Genomic DNA, 18,752 nt, shown 5'->3' on the forward strand with positions numbered 1-18,752 from the left:
AGCGTTCTGTGCTCTACTGAGACATGCCCCCAGATTTCAGGCTGGTTGCTAGGCAGCACCTCTGGTCAGCAGCATTATAGTATCCTGAAGAGCTCAATTATCAGATTGTATCATTATAGAAACACAAGAAGTATATATAAAAGGGGCATATATTGGGTGTTTGTAAAGCATGTGCAAAGGCCTGTAGAGGAAACACAACATGTATTAGGCTGGGTTCCCATTGCGTTATGGGACCGCGTTAATCGGACAGCGTTGCACGGCGAAATTAACGCCGTGCAACGCGGCCGTTAACGCGCCCATTGAAGGCAATGAGAACGCGCTTCACTAGCGCGTGCCATATTCGGCACGCGCTAGCGACGCGCCAGTGATTCCTGGCGCGCCGCGGACGCTGCTTGCAGCGTCCGAGGTGCGCCCGCGGTCCGTTCCCCGCTCTCGCAGATCGGGGATCTGCGAGAGCGGGGACGTTACCGCGACCCCGACCACTGCCCCATAGAAAACATTGCGTTAGCGCAATCCTCTAGCGCTAGCGCTAAACGGATTGCACTAACGCAATGTGACCCTAGCCTTACCCATATTGGCTTTAAAAAATTAATTTACATATATATATTCACACACACACGCACACAAAGAAAGCCCCTGCAAAATAGCACTAAGCCTCTCTCCCTATCTCTTTCTCTCTACATACAGTATATATATACTGTATATTATAATATATGTATCTGTAATGAATATATACAAACATAATCGAGGTACCGTATTTTCTGGCGTATAAGACGACTGGGCGTATAAGAAGACCCCCAACTTTTCCATATAAAATATGGAATTTGGGATATGCCCGCCGTATAAGACGGGGGTCATCTTATACACCCAGTCATCTTATACGGCGTGTGGTTCCCAGGGTCTGGAGGAGAGGAGACTCTCCTTCAGGCCCTGGGATCCATATTCATGTTAAAAATAAAGAATAAAAATAAAAAACCTGGATATACTCACCCTCGGACGGGCCCTGGATCACAGCGCTGATAGCGTCTCCCTCTGTTCCTTAGAATGCGGTGAGTGAAGGACCTTCAGTGACGTCGCGGTCACATGAGCGGTCAGGTGGTCTGACCGCTCATGTGACCGCGACGTCACTGAAGGTCCTTCACTCACTGCATTCTAAGGAACAGAGGGAGACGCTAGCAGCGCTGTGATCCAGGGCCCGTCCGAGGGTGAGTATATCCAGGTTTTTTATTTTTATTCTTTATTTTTAACATGAATATGGATCCCAGGGCCTGAAGGAGAGTCTCCTCTCCTCCAGACCCTGGGAACCACACGCCGAAATGCAGGATCACTCCCTGCACACGCCGTACCCGGCGTATAAGATGACCCCCGACTGTTGGGACAATTTTAGGGGTCAAAAAGTCGTCTTATACGCCGGGAAATATGGTATATGTATGCATCTCTCAAAATCGCTCTATATATTTTTTACTTGCTTATTTAGCACCATCATATTCCACAGCGCTTTACTTGTGTTTGTGTATAAAGAAAAAGAAATAAGTACACACACATCTAAATTATTCCATACATTTGTAATAGTGGTTTTGTCATAATGAAAAGTTATATAAAGGAGTTATTTCTCTCTCTATCCAGTCCTCTGTGCAGCTCCCTCCAACTTCTCATTTCTTCCATAAGCATGCACACCATGTCCTCTTCTTGTTTCTTCACTCTGCACTGGGGTTTCCAGGCTCACGTATGCCTCTTACGTGTCAATACACATGGGCTGGCTACTAGGTCTCAGGTGAAGTACATCTTGATGTGGAGGCCTACTCCACACCGGAATCCTCAGTGCAGAGGGAAGATGCAGGAAGGGAAAATCACTGTAACAACTCTGTTGGCATCACAGCATGGCCTCTCATCTCTCACACTATCTTACCCACTGCTCCAGGTCATGTTGTGGTTTCTGTTTCTTGCCAGCTCCATATTCTGTGCCTCTGCTCTCCTCTCTGGATGCTTCCTGGCTGTGTGCATAGGGGGGGCGGCACCTGAACTCTCTGGTTCTTATAGAAATCAGGTGCACATGTCTGGTCTGTTCCTGACCAATTACCAAGAGGCCTCCAGAATTTATAGCAGCTCCCCCCAGTGGACTGGGCCTGTGCAATGTGTTTACTCAGTTAGTGTTTTGCTTCTGAGCTGCCAGGCCTTGCTCTGTGTTTCTCCTTCTCTGGAGTCTCTACTCCTTAACTTTGCCTTGTTCTTCTTGGTCTGCCGTCCAGGAGGCTGTATATCCTGGTCTCAGTGTCTGTGTCCTTGCTTTGCCTTGTTTTTGTCTGTCCACCCTCCAGGAGGCAGAATATCCTGGTCCCTGTGTATTTGTTCTTGTACTTTGTCTTGTTCCATTACCTTGTCTGAACTTTGTCCTATCTCTGCTCTGCTCTCGACTCCTCACTCTGCGACCTTGCTTTGCTTCTTACTCTGCAACCTGTGACTTTGCTCTGCACTCTGGGGCTTGCTCTGCTCTTAGCTCTGCACTCTGTGCCTTTCCTTTGCTCTTGTCTCTGCACTCTGTGCCTTCACTCTGCTCTTGGCTCTGCACTTTGTGGTTCTACCCTTGTCTCTCTGCGGCTTTGCCTCTGCTCCGCACTCCTGCGGTTCTGCTCCTTTCTACTCCGCTCCGCTCCTGCTGCTGCAGAAATCTCTTCTGCAGCTCTCCTCTGCATTCCTTGTGGTTCCGCTCTGCTTAGCTTCTGCTGCTGCAGTAATCTCTTGCTGCAGCTCCTCTCCGCATTCCTTGTGGTTCTGCTTTGCTTAGCTTTTGTTGCTGCGCTATCTATTGCTGCTCTACCTCTCCTATCCACAGCCTTGTGGTTCTCTTTCTGTGTGAACAGGTCTCAACCTGTTCCTTCATTCTCCTTTCCTTCTGGCTTGTTTCCGTACCTGTGCCTCCTGTGTGAACAGGTCCCTATCTGTTCCTTCATACACCACACCAACCAGCCCTGTGTCTCTGCCGTTCCTGCCAGCCCTGTGTTTCTGCAGATCCTGCCAGCCTTGCGTCTCTGCCGTACCTTCCAGCCCTGTGTCTCTGCCGTACCTGCCAGCCCTGTGTGTCTGCCATACCTGCCAGCCCTGTACCTGCCAGCCCTGTCTCTCTGCCATACCTGCCAGCCCTGTCTCTGCCGTATCTGCCAGTCCTGTCTCTGCCGTACCTGCCAGCCTTGCGTCTCTGCCGTACCTGCCAGCCCTGTGTCTATGCCGTACCTGCCAGCCCTGTCTCTCTGCCGTATCTGCCAGCCCTGTCTCTGCCGTACCTGCCAGCCCTGTGTCTCTGCCGTACCTGCCAGCCATTTGTCTCTGCCGTGCCTGCCAGCCCTGTGTCTCTGCCGTACCTGCCAGCCCTGTGTCTCTGCCGTACCTGCCAGCCCGGGGTGTCTGCTGTACCTGAACAACCTGGTGTCTCTGCCAGCCCTGTGTCTCAGCCGTGCCAGTCTACTCATCTGAGTTCCAGCCGTGCTCTTCTGCCAGTCCTGCCTGATGCCCGCACATGTCCTAGTGTGGGATCAGCAGCCACAGCCAGACACCACCCTGAAGTAGCACCTGGCAGCGGCCTGCTGCACAAGCCTGACCTCACCATCAGAGGCTCCAGTGAAGACCAAGGCAGTTGTCATAGTCACGCCCCTTCCAGGGTAGTCTGATTTGTGGCACAGTGGGGCCACAAACCCCCTGAGCTCACGCCCACCAGTCAGGGCGTGAGCATGACAGTTTGCACAGGCCATGGCCTCCGCTGTATCCCATGTCCTACCGCTCGCAGAGCATGATGAACTTTTTTCCTGCTCATGTGAGCAACCTGAAAAATTTGTTCCACCAAGGGTGGTTCAGATTGAGGAGACTTCTGACCCAATCATAGTCTCTAACGCTCTCTACAAGCAACTTCTGGCCTATGAGGAGGAGCACGACCCAGCAGACCCGCCTAGGTTCTATGGGAATCCAGAAGAATGCCAAAGCTTCCTGGAACAATGCTTGTGCTACATCCTTAATTCACATATTCCTTTATGGAAAGGGTATATCCCAAAGGAAAAACGAAGTGAAGAGAAAGAAATGTAATAATAAAAAATATAATGTTTATTAACAATAATTAAAAAAGTTTATCCATCAAAAGCACAAAATGTAGATAAAATACAGGGGGGATATTTCAACACCAGACAAAACCTGGGGAGACGGACCTGCTCCGTGTTGGCACGGTAAATAGTAAGCCGAGGGTGTCACATATATGGTGGTATTTATGGTGACACAAATGTGTATAAAAGGCTAGGTAACGCGGCACTACACAATAATAATAAATAGCTCATGGCAACCGGAAAATAACTAATATATGGCCACTATGCAGAGTGTTCTCCCAATAAACTGGCACAAAGAAACTAAAATGTATCCAGTAGTGCAAATAGTTATGCTAACAAACTGGAGAGAAATATTCATGTAAGCAGCCAGAATGAAAGGGTTACCTACTAGTGGGTAACAAGAGAACTCATACTGGTGGTCTCAGGGTTAATTACCTCAGTGTAGATGGAAGCGCAGTGAAGTGCCTTGTACCAGTGGCAGGAGGCAGGTGCGGATCCCCGGCGCCCGACAAGCGCTGTTTCGCCATAGCTTCTTCCAGTGGGGGCGAGGACAAGTTAGCAAGGTATAGTGGGGGTTTAAATAAAGAGCGCTGTATGACGCCGGATCCGGGGGTGTCACAGGAAGTTTCCTGGCTGCGCACGCTGAAGTGCCGTCCCACCTTACCAAGGGGACTTCCGGGATTGCGCACCGTGACACGCAGTGGAACGCACTGCGGTCACGTGGGTCAGCGCCTCCCGGAGGTCAGAGGGGGTATGCGGACACCGCGCATGCGCAGTTAGATTCCCAGACAAGCGGACCACGGCTGGTGAAACAGAGACGCGCAGGCGTACTAGGTTACCGAGCAAAGAGTGAGTATGTCAGAGACCGCTGTAGGAACGTGTCAGAGACCGCTGATTGAAAATGCAAGAAGAAGAAAGGTGCAGGTAATATTATAGTGATCGAAAAGACAGGTGTAGGGGTTAATTGTAGACTAAAGATATGAAATAAGAGGCTAAATTTCACAGCCTGTTAATATGAGTGACGGTGGACCGGGGGAAAGAAATAATTGAAAATTAATATGCAAATAAAGAAGGGATATAAGGTCCCAATATGGAACGAAGGGGAAAAGCCAGAAAATATAATACCTAGTAAAAATGTATTAGAAGAAAAATGGCCAGTGATAAAAGGAGAAGAGCAATCAAATGACATAAATTCAGTACAAAAGTTCGGGACAGTGTGAAACAACATAGGCTGCTGAGACTATGCAGTGGAGGATGAGAAATATATAAATATCCAAATCGATAATATGAATACCGCAAAAAAACTCCAAGCGGTATAAAGCAATATATACTACTAAAAAGAAAACACACTTTAATATATGCTGCTATAACAGTGCGGTGGAGGATGAAACGGGGAGGGGTTGATGTATAGATGCATATGACATCACATAGTGCAGAGAAAGTATATTGATGCCGAGTGTGTAATAAAACAGGAGTACTGAGTGTATGAAAAAATTGATTTGATCATGATATAACCAGACCAAACAAAAAAGTGACAAAGAATATATGAAGATATAAAAACATCCTGCTAGAATGCAGCTTGTTTCCCCTGTGACAGGTTTAAGGTGGGTTACATTATGTCCTACCTAACAGGAGATGCTTTATTATGGATTTGTCCCCTCTGGGAAGCAGGGGATCCTATCGTCTTGAGTCTTGGGGCCTTCCTGGTGGCCTTCCGTAGAGTCTTTGACATACCGTGTCCTGCTGCTCCTGTAAAATCTTCCCCACCTAGTTCCGAGAGGCGCCCCAGACGGGCGAAATATGTGAAGAAACCTCCACGTCAAGCCACGACCATCTGTGACCCTCCAGTTCCTCTACTCGTTAAAGCAGCTACTCGAGTGAAGCCTAAAAAGGTTGAGAGTGGGCTGGCAAAGCAGCAGCCTGAAATCAGCCATAAGAAGGGCATACAATGTCGCTGCTGTTGTGAGGAACACCTGGATGGCCTCTGTTCAGGGGATCTAAAGCTCCAAAACCTCGGTTCAGTAGGAGAGACTGCCCTTGGTGAGAATAACTCACTTGTACCTTGTGGGAGCTTCGGTCCTGCAGAAGTGTTCAAGCTGCAAACCAGATGGAGTCTATGTGTGGTTCCTGTTCCACAGCTCCAGAATCCTGTGAAGGTGTTTGGTGAATGCCGAGTCCTACTTATAAACAATCCAGTGTAGGGTTGAGCGAAACGGATCGGACAAATTCAAAAATCACTGAATTTCGGCAAAGTCGGGTTTCATGAAACCCGACCCGATCCTAGTGTGGGATCGACCATGAGGTCGGCGATCTTCGCGCCAAAGTCACGTTTCGTGTGACGCTTTCAGCGCCATTTTTCTGCCAATGAAGGAGGCTGCAGAGTGTGGGCAGCGTGATGACAAAGGTTTCAGTCCCCACCGTCTTAGAGAAGGGCATGACAGTGATTGGCTTGCTTTCTGTGGCTTCACAGGGGCTATAAATGGGCATGCACACCGACCGCCATCTTACTTCTGCCAATCGTAGCATAGGGAGATGTTGATGCAGCTGCATCAGAAGAAGGGATGTAGTTAGGGAGGAAAGATTAAGCCCCGAAACTGCTTGTGCTGTAGCGATTTCTACTGTCCAATACCACCATTTGTTTGCAGGGACAGTGGAGGCTACATTTTTGTGCATCAGCTCTGTAGCTTATTAGGCTGCCTTATAAGGCTCCCTGATGGCTGCATTGTTGTTTGCACGCCGCTGTGCAAACCAACTGCTTTTTTAAAAGCAAAAATCCTGTTGCTCGTTTCTGCACAGTTATCTTGTTTATTTGTCCACACTTTTGTGTGCAGCAGTCCTTTTTATTGCTGCCATACTTTTCCTGAGATCATTGTAGGGAGATTGAAATTGTACTACAGTCCTTGTATTTTTTCATATATCTTCCAGCCACTTTCTGCCACTTAGATTGCGTTGTTATATACACTGGGCCTGAGTTTTGGGTCAGGCTCCCCCAAAAAAAGGGGAGATTCAAATCCTCACAAAGTGGATCTACTGCAGTCCTGTTAGTTTGGTGTATGTCAGCCAGCTACTTTCTGCCACTTAGATTGCGCTGTTATATACACTGGGCCTGAGTTTTGGGTCAGTCTCCCCCAAAAAAAGGGAGTCTCAAATTCTCACAAAGTGGATCCACTGCAGTCCTGTTAGTTTGGTGTATGTCAGCCATCCACTTTCTGCCACTTAGATTGCGTTGTTTTATACACAGGGCCTGAGTTTTGGGTCAGTTTCCCCCAAAAAAAAGGGAGTTTCAAATTCTCACAAAGTGGATCTACTGCAGTCCTGTTAGTTTGGTGTATGTTAGCCATCCACTTTCTGCCACTTAGAATGCTTTGTTATATACACTGGGCCTGAGTTTTGGGTCAGTCTCCTCCAAAAAATGGGAGTTTCAAATTCTCACAAAGTGGATCTACTGCAGTCCTGTTAGTTTGGTGTATGTCAGCCAGCCACTTTCTGCCACTTAGATTGCGTTGTTATATACACTGGGCCTGAGTCTTGGGTCAGTCTCCCCCAAAAAAAGGGTGTTTCAAATTCTCAACAAGTTTATATACACCTTCTACCTTGTTTTACAGTACCATATAACGATTGTTATTTTGGTTAGATTTTCCAAAAAATTAGGAAGTCTCGTGGAAGAGGCTGTGGGCGGTGGTTGCCAGCTGGTACTGATGGTGGTGGTGGTGGTGGTGCATCTGATGGTAGTGGGAAAAGCACAATAGCACCTAAGGCTGGAGGTGTTGAGCCAGCGTCATCGGCTATACAAGGACTGGGAGTAGGAAAATGGCTTTTAAAGCCAGAGCAGCAGGAAAAAGTTTTGGCTTTCATTGCTGAGTCAACCATTAGCTCTTTCGCCTCCTCTTCAGAAAGCTTGAAATATAAAAGCAGCGAGTCGTCAGTGGATGCTCCCGGTCAAGAACAAGACGTTTCCTTGTGTCCTTCACCCAAACCAAAAGTAAAAAATGCGTCAGGCGACACTACAGGTTACTCCATGGAGCTCTTTACACATACCGTGCCTGGGTTAGAACGGCAAATTGTTAACTGCCCATGACAAGATGAATCGGACATGGAGTGCACTGATGCACAGCCACAGCTAGATTATAATGCTGTTCCATTGAGTCAGATCACTACATTGCTCTCGCAGTGTACTGAGCCAGAATCTGACCCTGATGAGACTATGGTGCCCCGTCCCGAACGCTATAGCACCTTACACGGTGACACAGAGGAAGGTGCACATGACATTGAAGAGGAGGTGATAGATGACCCAGTTGTTGACCCAGATTGGCAGCCATTGGGGGAAGAGGGTGCCCCTGCCAGTAGCTCTGAAGCGGAGGAGGAGGATCCGCAGCAGCCATCTACATCGCAACAGCTGTCATCTGGCAGGCCCGTATCAGGCCAAACACGTTTGTCAAAAACCAAAACAGTTTTAAGATAGCGTGGCCATCCGGTGAAAGTAGCACAGAGTAGGAAGATTGCAGTGTGGCAATTTTTTAACCAAGATCCGAATGATCAGTCAAAAGTTATCTGCAAGAAATGCTCAAAGACCTTTAGCAGAGGGAAGAATCTTCAAAATTTAAATACAACGTGCATGTTTAGACATTTAACCAGCATGAACTTGCAAGCTTGGACTAACTACCAAACGTCCCGTACCGTTGGTGCACCTGCTCAGAATGAAGGTAGTCAGCAATGCTACATTGCTTCCTTCACTGTAAGCTCACCGGTTAGGACACCATCAGCAGCAAATGTGGAGGTATCGTCGCAAGGCCAAAGCAGTCAGGGAATCACAAGGTTATTGGTAGGAAACACTGTATGAAGGCCAACATCAAGAATACCATCACCAACCCTCTCTCAATCCGCCATGTCCACCACCACCACCACCGCTAGTTCCACCATATGCAGCTCTCCAGTCCAGCTCACCCTACAAGACAATCTCGTTAGAAAAAGAAAGTACTCATCCTCTCATCTGCGTACACAGGGTTTGAACGCCCACATTGCTAGACTAATCTCGTTAGAGTTGATGCCCTACCAGTTTTTGAAAGCGAAGCTTTCAAAGCCCTGTTGGCCTACGCAGTACCACGCTATGACCTACCCAGTCGACACTTCTTGCGAGAAAAGCCATCCCAGCCCTCCACCAGCATGTCAAAGACCGCATTGTCCATGCACTGAGGCAATCAGTCAGTGGAAAGGTGCACCTCACAACAGATGCATGGACCAGTAGTTATGGCCAGGGATGTTACGTGTCCATCACGGCACACTGGGTTAATGTGGTGGATGCAGGGTCCACAGGGGACAGCCATAGTGGGACAGTTCTGCCTAGCCCACGGTCTAGGAAACAGTTGGCTGTAGGTGTTTGCCACCCCTCCTCCTCCTCCTCCTTCTCCAGAAGCAAAAGGTCGTCCACAGAGCGCAGTCGCACGACCACTCCATCTGCAGCTGCCAGTGTTGCACACGAGGTGTCCCATTATAGAACAGCTAGTGGTAAGCGTCAGCAGGCTGTGTTAGAAATGAAGTGTTTGGGCGACAACAGACACACCGCGGAAGTACTGGCCGAGTACTTGCAGCAACAAACTCAGTCATGGCTGGGCAGTGTGCATCTTGAGGCAGGCAAGGTAGTCAGTGATAACGGAAGGAATTTTATGGCTGCCATAGCCCTTTCAGAACTTAAACACATACCTTGCCTGGCTCACACCTTGAACCTGGTGGTGCAGTGCTTCCTCAAATATTATCCGGAGTTACCAGCCCTGCTCCTGAAGGTGCGAAGACTTTGCTCGCACATCCGCCGGTCGCCCGTACACTCCAGCCGTATGCTGAACCATCAGCGATTGCTGAATCTTCCCCAGCACCGCCTAATAATCGACGTTGCAACAAGGTGGAACTCCACACTGCACATGGTTCAGAGGCTATGTGAACAGAGGCGTGCTGTGATTCATTTGTGGGAGGATACACATACACAGGCAGGCAGTTGGATGGCAGACATGGAGTTGTCTGGTGTGCAGTGGTCGAAGCTCCAAGAACTCTGTCAAGTCCTTCAGTGTTTTGAGGAATGCACACGGCTGGTAAGTGCATAAGCATGAGCATCCCACTAATGCGTCTGCTGATGCAAAGTTTGACGCACAATAAGGCACTGGCATCTGCAGTCGAGGAGGAGGGAAGCCTTGATGACAGTCAGCTATTGTCTGCTCAGGGAACTCTCCTGGATGAGGTGGCGGACAAAGAGGAGGAGGAGGAGGATGGGGATGAATATTTATGAGAGGAGGATGCTTCTCAGGGGGCCATAGAAACTGGTGGCGTTGCAAGGTCAGGTACAGGCAAGACAGTGCTCCTCAACCCAGCACAAGCAGTGAATTGACACCTGGAACATTGGCCCACATGGCTGAGTATGCCTTGCGTATCTTAAAAAGGGACCCCCGCATTATCAAAATGATGACTGATGACGATTACTGGTTGGCCTGCCTCCTGGATCCACTATATAATGGAAAATTACAAAATATCATGCCACATGAGAACCTTGAGTAAATATTGGCTACCAAACAAGCAACTCTTGTAGACGTTTGGTTCAGGCATTCCCAGCACACAGCGGCGGTGATGGTTCTCACACGAGCCGTAGGGGGCAACATGGCAGAGGTGTTAGAGGTGCACAAATCCGAAGTGGCATTGGACAGAGGGGTTTTATGACCAGGTTGTGGAGTGATTTCGCAATGACCGCTGACAGGACAGGTACTGCTGCATCGATTCAAAGTGACAGGAGACAGCATTTGTCCAGTATGGTTACAAACTACTTTTCCTCCCTTATCGATGTTCTCCCTCACAGGTCATTCCCCTTTGATTACTGGGCAGCTAAAATAGACACCTGGCCTGAATTGGCAGAATATGCATTACAGGAGCTCGCTTGCCCTGCTGCTAGTGTGCTATCAGAAAGAGTCTTCAGTGCTGCTGGTTCAATACTGACCGAAAAAAGGACACGTCTGGCTACCCGAAATGTTGATGATCTAACCTTCATTAAAATGAACCAATCATGGATTTCAAATTATTTTGCCCCACTTTCCCTGCTGACACGTAGCTTGCCTGAAAAATGTCTTGCTTTTGGCCTCCTCTTACTGACTTTTCCAATTCCATCATTTGCAGCTGCTGAATGTCCACCATAGGCCATTTTTATACCTCCCTAATTGGGCTGACTCCCCCCACAGGGCCGTGGTCACCACCTGGCGCAAGCACCCGTGCGAGTGCCGTTTGCCTGGACAGGTGGGTGCACCTGTACGTGTGTGATACTAAGGACAGGCTCACCACATGGGTATGTGTCAGGCATTCTATATGTGTTAAACTGGACTGGGAACTTGGCACTATGCTCTTTAGGTCTATTTAGACTAGGGCTTATATATTTGGGATGCCCATATGATATGACACAGACTATATGATCCCAGAAGCCTGTATACTATTTCCTGTATCACTTTTTGTAAGAGTGGTGTGTTTGGGTACTTGGTACCCGGTTGTTAGATTCTGAACATCCCTTATGTCTGAAGGAAGTGAGAGTAAAGCAGCTGCTGATTGGATTGGCTGCAGTCTTCACATGATGGTGGAATAAAATCCAACGTCATTGGAACAGTGAATTGAAAAGGGGTTATCAGAGTATCCGGAAAAATAACTGAGGGAATCACTGTACCATTCCAGGGCTGAGTGCTCAACAGTTCGACAAACATGACAGCAGGCAAGGCTATATTTACAACTGGTACTGCCCTCGGCACCAAATCTGAATACTTTTCAAATGGTTGGATTCTCACATCTGTGTGTGATAGTCTGACATATACTGGACTGCAATGAATGGGTCAGTCACAGGTCTCTTGACCTGAACGCAACAGCTTCTTATATACCTACAATGCACTGTCCAATCCATGCTTTAAGTTCCGTACTCAGACAGCGGTCCAAGAAGTACTCAGACAGCGAAACACAAATGTGTGACTGACTAAAAACCTTGGATGAGGGAAGTGGTTAAAGGGGTTGTCTGGTCACCATCAATAGGGGTTGTCTGGTCACCATCAATAGGTTTCTGACATTTAGTGGGGCTAATCTTCATGTAGCTATCTACTACAGTTTCCATGACATAGCTTCTTAAAAACCTCTGTGTATGACAATGTGGATTTCACATTGATAACAATGGGAGGCAGTTTGTGGATGGATTTCACATATACTTTGTCAAAAACCTGCATGAACACCATGGTGGTACATGCTTCTGCAGCTAAATTTTTGGGTATATACATGAATGTATATGTGCAACAATAAACATATGCATATATAGCCACACATTTTACGTACATTGCACATTTACATTTACATGCTGCAGATACACAAACTGCACACACTTCTATAGTATATATACACACTGCACACATACAGTATACACACAGCACACATACAGCATATATACTGTATATACACACACACAGATCGTACATACAATACATATACACACACATTATACTCACATTACAAATACTGCAGAAGCACAAACTGCACACACTTATACAGTATGCACAGAGCACACATAAAGTATATAAACACAAAGAGCGCACATACAGTATATACAGTATACACACAGCTCACATACAGTATATATACACACACAAACAGAGCACAGATACGGTATATATACAGTACACACACAGAGCACATGCAGTATATATACACAGAGCGCAGATACAGTATATATGCACACACAGAGCACACATACAGTATATATACACACACACAAAGCGCACATACTGCATAGGTCAGGTGAATTAATATGTCATCAAGATAGATTACATCAAATCTACCTACCCGTTAACTAAATATTTCATTTTCAAAGTGCGGGAAGACGGCGAGAGAATTAGTCAACTCATATGGCATCACAAGGTTCTCATAGTGTGCCTCAGGCGTATTGAAAGCTGTTTTCAACTCATTCCCCTCTTTAATACAAATGAGATTAATCGCCCCCCTGAGATCCAGTTTAGAAAACTATTTTGCTCCTACAATCTGATTAAAGAGGTCCAGGATGTGAGGGAGCTGATACAGATCCCGGGCCATGATCTGCTTGAGATTGTGGAAATCTAGACAGGAATGTACCCCCCCCATTTTTCTTCTTTATAAAGAAAAAAACCCCAGCAATGGGGGATGAGGATGGTCTGATATGACTTTGCCAAACTTTCTGTGATCTAGTTCTTCATGGCCTGACTCTATAATTTCTCTGGTTCAGATAGTCTGCTCATTGGCAGCTTGGCCAAGGGATAAGATTAACGGCGTAGTCATAAGGATGAAGGGGAGGAAGTTCTTGGCACCCCTGCTCTAAAAACACATCCCAAAAGTCAGACAGGTATTTAGGCATAGACTGGGTATACACCCTTTCAAGCTGGGTTCCCGAGCAATGTAGTTGATAATACTCACTGCACTTTACCACCTCCCTAGTCTGCCAATCGAAATGTGCAGAGTGAGCCCAGGTAGTCCAACAACAACAGGAGAAGGAATACCCTGTAGCACATAACAGTAAATACCTTCTAAGTGCATGGCCACCACCTGTAGATGTAACCCTCGGACAACTTAAGTAGAATACCCCTGTCTTAAGGGTGCAAAGTCGATGGCTATTATGAGTATAGGTCTGGTCAATCAAATTAAACCCTGCCCCACTGTCCAGAAAGGCAGAAACAACCACTTTATTTTTGCCCAGATGGATTTCAGCAGGCAGAAAAAATTGTGTCCTACCCACGGAAGAGATATGTACATCCGGGTTGCTAACCTCCCCGCAACTCGGGCTTCCTCATTTTCTGGCGGCTGTTTACGGTGACGTAGGGAGGGACATGCACCCATGAAATGACCCTTTTTCCTACAATAAAAACACACTCCCCTTTATACCAAACTACAGTTTGATTCCCATAATGTGTCATACCACCCAACTGCATGGGTTCCTCAGATGACTCAGACCAGGTTTCCCTTGGCCCAGGACCTCCCGCATATTGGGGTGTCTCTTTATGTCTCTGGTCATAACAGCAATCCACCTTCATAGCCATAGAGACATGGCCACCTCAAGGAAAAGTGGAGTCTCATTCAGGGCTAAGGCATCCTTCACCCTTACTGATAGCCCTTCACAGAAATGGCTACAGAGCATGGGGTCATTCCACTTAGTGTCAGTGGACTACCTCCGAAATTTGGAACAATACTCGTCCGCCGGCCGGTCTCCCTGCTGACGCTGACCTAGTATGGCCACAGTCGGGATTGTTATTTATATGACCCACTGTCTGAAGCGACTGGGAGTTCTATGGGAAAAACAATGCATAGGCTCCATGCTTGAGAGTCACCCTGAAGGAGAGAGATTATTATCACCTCCTATTGCTATTAAGGAAAAGGACGTACTCTGAAGTATAGCTTACAGGCGTCCCTGAAAACAACAAACTTATCATGCCACCCAGAGAACCTGTCAGGCAATGCGATCTTGGGCTCCACTAAGGGTTACCTGTGACTCACGGTCCACAAACCTGATGTGTTAAGGTGCTGCAAAATGATGGTGTATAGATCTGCCAACTTCAAGCTGAGTTGCGGCTGTTTCCCTGTCAAAGCAGAGAAAGGATCCATAATGGATCAAAAACGGTTTCAGTCAGAGCTGATGTCGTGACTCTGTTTTTGGGTGTTCCTGGACCAGGGGCTCTTTCTCCGTTCCTAACGCTAGGGGCGCCCTAGCTCACTCTGTTCCACAGATTACTTCTGATGGTGAAGATGCTGGGGCCACGTATCCTGCCTTAGCTCCTGAATCCTCTCTCACTCTGTACCCTTCCCTTATCCAGGGAAGAGGGGAGTATTAGTGTACCGTAATACACGAACCAGACTACAAAAAAAACAAATCATGAATTGCTGGACAAGGCCAAAATTATACAAAAAAAACATTAAAAAAGAATTGACCCCTAAAACTTAACTTTTTTTTTATCTAAAAACATACAAACATATTGCCCAAAAGATACATGTGATTACAGACAATACGAGGGTGTTTTCTTTAATGACCAAGTTCATCGAACTATTACCAGGAGGTAGGTGTGTGATCCTAATAGATCCCTATCTCTTCCTATGATCTCTACCTTCCTTGCAGCGGAAGTTGGCACCCTAATTTGAACTCTGTGGCACCCTTGCTCAATGTCGGTGTCCCTATTCGCTCTATTGCACCCTGGCCCAAAGTGAAGACATAGACGCATGAAAGCTGTGATTAAAAATCATGGTTAACCACAAAATATTGATTTCTGAACTCTTCCTGAGTTAAAACGTTAGTTGTTTCTAAATGATGGCGCAGTGGTTAGCACAGCAGCCTTGCAGCGCTGGAGTCCTGGGGTCAAATCCCACCAAGGACAACATCTGCAAAGAGTTTGTATGCTCTCTCCGTGTTTGCGTGGGTTTCCTCCGGGTACTCCGGTTTCCTCCCACATTCCAAAGATATACTGATAGGGAATTTAGATTGTGAGCCCCAATGGGGACAGTGATGATAATGTGTGCAAACTGTAAAGCGCTGCGGAATATGATAGCGCTATATAAAAATAAAGATTATTATTATTAAATCATTATGAACTTGTTTTATTTGCATTATTTAAGGTCTGAAAGCACTGGGTTGGTTTTTTTTTTTTGTAATTTTGACCATTTCTCCTTTTCAGAAAATAAATACAAAATTTACTGCTTGGAAATTCGGAGACATGTTGTCAGTAGTTTATAGAATAAATAAAAAAAATTCATTTAACTCAAAAATATACCTATAACGAGAAAAATCTGACAAAATGAACATTTTAAAGTGGTCTCAACTTTTGCCAGAGCTGTATTTATTAACAAACAATGTGTTTTAACTGAAGCTACATGGATAGTAATTAGAGATACCTCTCTGGGTGGGCTCCTTCTATTGAATAAACACTTGAACTTTTGCTACTTTATAAATCAGAATGTTGAAGAAGCCATCAGAAATAAATGAGAAGTGCTAATGGAGTTATTTTCTCTCTTCTTGTTAGCAGTAATGAAAAATGATAAATTAAGTTATGTTGCAATGTGTTCCTTGCCTAAATAAGGATATTTGGCCCAACATGATGAATTGCAAGTAGCGTGCTCTTAGCACAAACATGTTGCAGTTCAATTGTTTTAAGAAGGTGATGAAGCAGAAAATGTTTGCTCAAGTTCAATGTAGCCAGGTAGTAATACACACATATGTGGTCAAATATTATCTTAAGCAAAGACACTTCCACTGCAGTCACAACAATTCACATTTGTATGAAAATGTTGTTAAACAATGCCAGAAATAATGACGCCAGATGAGTGCTAGATACACACATATTCTGGATAGACATAGAAAAAAATGGAAGTTTCCATTTAATAAGCACTGCATTTTACAAGCTTTTGTCTTTGATTTTTGTAGCTTTTTTTATCAAAACTGGAATTTTTGCATTTTTTATTTTCTTCTTTATTTGCATTTTTATTAAAAGTAATGTAATTAACTGATTGTATAATTTTAATTTGAAATCACATGAATTTTAACTAAAAAATGCAATCCAAATAGCAAAACCAATAATAATGTGCATATGCAATATGACTTTACAAATTTTTCTATACATATATAGTTGTTGATAATATAATGCTACTTAATTGTACAACAACATTCATGCATATTTGTCAATGAGGTTTGTGACATATCAATTGTTTTGTTTTTTCTAAATGACCATGTTATTTAACTAGTTGATCGTGTGATATAATTTCCTTATTAATACTTCTGTATATTAAGGCATTGTTCCCACTTGAGTATAATCGGCCCCATTCTCTTTCAGGAAAGTGGAACAATTTTTATTCACTTGCCATCCGTGTGCTGTCCGTATACAATCCATTTTTTTGCTCAGCAGTTATTAATCTTTTAACCCCTTTACCCCCAAGGGTGGATGCTGGGGCCAGGTACTCTGCCTTAGCTCCTGAATCCACTGTCCCTTTATGAGGTTATAACTCTGGAACGCTTCAACGGATCTTGATGATTCTGACATTGTTTTCTCAGGACATATTGTACTTCATGATAGTGGTAAAATTTCTTTGATATTACCTGCATTTATTTGTAAAAAAAAACTGAAATTTCGCAAAGATTTTGAAAATTTCACAATTTTCCAACTTTGAATTTTTATGCCCTTAAATCACAGAGATATGTCACACAAAACACTTAATAAGTAACATTTCCCACATGTCTACTTTACATCAGCACAATTTTGGAACCAACTTTTTTTTTTGTTAGGGAGTTATAAGAGTTAAAAGTTGACCAGCAATTTCTCATTTTTACAACATTATTTTTTTTTTAGGGACAACATCACATTTTAAGTCGTTTTGAGGGGTCTATATCATAGGAAATAACCAAGTATGACACCATTCTAAAAACTGGACCCCTCAAGGTGCTCAAAACCACATTCAAGAAGTTTATTAACCCTTCAGGTGTTTCACAGGAATTTTTAGAATGTTTAAAAAAACGAACATTTAACTTTTTTCACAAAAAATTTACTTCAGCTCCAACTTGTTTTATTTTCCCAAGGGTAACAGGAGAAAATGAACACCTAAAGTTGTTGTACAATTTGTCCTGAGTACGCCGATACCCAATATGTGGAGGTAAACCACTGTTTGGGCGCATGGCAGAGCTCAGAAGGGAAGGAGCGCCATTTGACTTTTCAATGCAATATTGACTGGAATTGAGATGGGACGCCATGTTGCTTTTGGAGAGCCCCTGATGTGACTAAACATTGAAATCCCCCACAAGTGACACCATTTTGGAAAGTAGACCCCTTAAGGAACTTATCTAGATGTGTGGTGAGCACTTTGTCCTACCAACTGCTTCACAGAAGTTCATAATGCAGAGCCGTAAAAATAAAAAATCATATTTTTTCACAAAAATGATCTTTTCGCCCCCAATTTTTTATTTTCTTAAGGGTAGGAGAATAAATTGGATCCCAAAAGTTGTTGTGCAATTTGTTTTGAGCATGCTGATACCCCATATGTGGGGGTAAACCACTGTTTGGGCGCATGGCCTTGCTCGGAAGGGAAGGAGCGCCATTTGACTTTTCAATGCAAAATTGACTGGAATTGAGATGGGACGCCATGTCACGTTTGGAGAGCCCCTGATGTGCCTAAACATTGACACCGCCCACAAGTGACACCATTTTGGAAAGTAGACCCCCTAAGGAACTTATATAGATGTGTTGTGAGAGCTTTGAACCCCTAAGTGTTTCACTACAGTTTATAAATGCAGAGCCGTAAAAATAAAACATTTTTTTTTCGCAAAAATTATTTTTTAGCCCCCAGTTTCGTATTTTCCTAAGCGTAACAGGAGAAATTGGACCCCAAAAGTTGTTGCCCAATTTGTCCGGAGTACGCTGATACCAGAGCTCGAAAGGGAAGGAGTGCCGTTTGGAATGCAGACAGATGGAATGGTCTGCAGGGGTCACATTGCGTTTGCAGAGCCTCTAATGTACCTAAACAGTAGAAATCCTCAACAAGTAATCCATATTAGAAACTAGACCCCCTAAGTAACTTGTCTAGATGTGTTGTGAGAACTTTGAACCCCCAAGTGTTTCATTACAGTTTAACGCAGAGCCGTGAAAATAAAAAATAATTTTTTACCAC

Source organism: Ranitomeya imitator, chromosome 5, assembly GCF_032444005.1.
Source record: "Ranitomeya imitator isolate aRanImi1 chromosome 5, aRanImi1.pri, whole genome shotgun sequence".
Taxonomy (NCBI): Eukaryota; Metazoa; Chordata; class Amphibia; order Anura; family Dendrobatidae; genus Ranitomeya; species Ranitomeya imitator.